A 2,331-nucleotide genomic window follows, 5' to 3' on the forward strand; every position below is an offset into this window, starting at 1 on the left:
GGATATGAGACTGTGGGTCAAACTTTATTCACACACACCACTAACACCAAGTGCTTTTGTGTGATTCCATAGTTGTTCCTAGCACAGAATTTTCTTGTTGGAGACTTCAACTGACACTTGCGTTCTCAGACTCTAACAACTATATCAATGGCCTCAGATATTGAGTGATTGTTATCTTCTTCAGAGCATTAAGTAACAAAGCAAAGGAACACAAGCTTAAAGTCAAGAAAAGCTTTATCATTAAGTGTCTCTACTAGAGTTGGAATACTGCAGAAAAGCAATCCTAAATACATTCTTTCTCAGAGTTCTCACCAGCCAAAAGACTCCTGTCAAAAGGTTTGAAAGAGTTCAAATCTTCTAAGGTTTCCCACTGTAATCATTCATATTAACGTGTTGCACTGGTGTGGCTCAAACCGTACTTAGGCATTATATAGCACAAAACTGCTACAAGGAGAGGACTGCCCTGCCACAAATACCCAGGAAATGAGCAAAGAGGCCATCTCCACAGACAGGAAACTCCACTGTACGTACTTGCCCCAAGTCATAGACACCACCTGAACCATAGCACTGATGTGGCAGGTAAGCAATCTGATCACCAGATCAAAGAATATTTTGAAGCAGGACTCCTTCCTCTCTCTGTGGGGCACCACTGACAGTTTGTCACAGATCAAGAGAAAGCTGCCATTTCCACTGATGCTTGGAGAACTCAGCTGCTCTTTGTATTAAAGAGAGCTCAATCAGGAGATGGAGTATACACACAAATGTATACAATAACGAAGCTCCTTGCTCTTTAAATAGGTATTCAAATATGTGAAGGAGAGATTGGGTCTGGATTTCCTGTATGATGCCCACGACCAACAGTTACTGCTCCCAGTTTTGTGAACCTAGCTCCAGGCACATTTTATTTTGTTGGAACTATTCAGCAAACTTAACCTGAATTTATAAATTTAAATGGTGAAGATATATTTTTGGCACCTGCACTCTATTTCTTTTGCCAGCTCTAATTAGGAGGCATCAAAGCTTTCTGTTTTCCCCTGGCAGAGCTGGACTCCAGCTCAAGCTTGCAACTTAATTTTCCTAAGTGATATGAGTGCAATATTATTTAAATATTTTTGATTTCAGCATCTTGAAGCTGCCCTGACATTTTGCAGGGATCTAGGCTGACGGCAGGATATGTGATTTTATCACACCAGGTTGGCTTCATCTTTTGAAGTTTCTGAAGAACATGAACAGTTTATTATCTTCATCTATTCCTGGAAGGTCTAATGCCCCACAGATTTCATGCTCCTAACCCGTAACAACATCATGCAGAATTTAGGAAGAAAAGTCTCAGTAGCATGCATACTGAATGGCTCAACAGGCTTAGACGGCCAACTGTCTCTCCTACAGTCTAAGGCCACCCAATACAATTCAGGCATAGGTACTCTTCAGAGAAATGGTCTATACACCCAAGCTAGGGAATTGTTCTGTATTTAAGAGCTGATTCAGCACTCCTGCTCTTATTTACTGGGAATGCCCTTCCTCTCTTCTTTTTGGCGTTGAACAAGCAGCTAGTTAGGCAGTACTGTATTCCTAGTACAGTAAAGTGCTTTGTTGTGTTTCATACACTGCACAGAGGCACAGAGAAAATGGGCACATTGCAAAAACAGTGTACAGCCTGAGAATTAGATCCAAAAGGTGCTTAGGCAGAAGGAGATACCTGGTAATCTTCAGAAGCAATACTTGCTGGCAAGCTGGTACTGAAAGCCTTGGCGATCCCATTTGTCTGATTGCTATCTGCTCGCAGATAGAGGAAGTGTCCTGTGAACAGAAAAGTTAATTAGAAAAAATATGTATTTTTTAATACTTTCAAAATACTTTAACATCATTGTTCTGAAGCACAGTGTAAGTAGGAGGACATGATAGAAACAAGGCTTAAGAGTACATTTATTAGCGAACTACAGTGAATACACTAGGAAATTTCAGCAGCACAAAAGTCAATATCCCAAACCCTTCTCTGCAAAACAAGTAGTGTATAGACCTCAGAAGCCACTCAAGTACATTTCCATACAGCGGTTCACAGCAGTCTACTCTGAGTTCTTTGATCACCCTAATACTTACACCATGAGCATCAACAACTTGCTACGGTGCCATTAGAGCTTATTTGCAGTCTTTGTTCCTAGTAAGAGTTCATATGAGCTCTCAACAGACAAACAGGATTCTTACATGAGCACTCTATACTTTGATAGGGAACTGAATCAAAACTCAGCTTCTGACTTCAAATATGAACATGTCAGAATTTGACTTCCCTCCTTATTTAAAAAGCAGACAGTTCTGGGAATTATCAGACCT

This window comes from Meleagris gallopavo, chromosome 5 (assembly GCF_000146605.3).
Source record: "Meleagris gallopavo isolate NT-WF06-2002-E0010 breed Aviagen turkey brand Nicholas breeding stock chromosome 5, Turkey_5.1, whole genome shotgun sequence".
NCBI classification, from domain to species: Eukaryota; Metazoa; Chordata; class Aves; order Galliformes; family Phasianidae; genus Meleagris; species Meleagris gallopavo.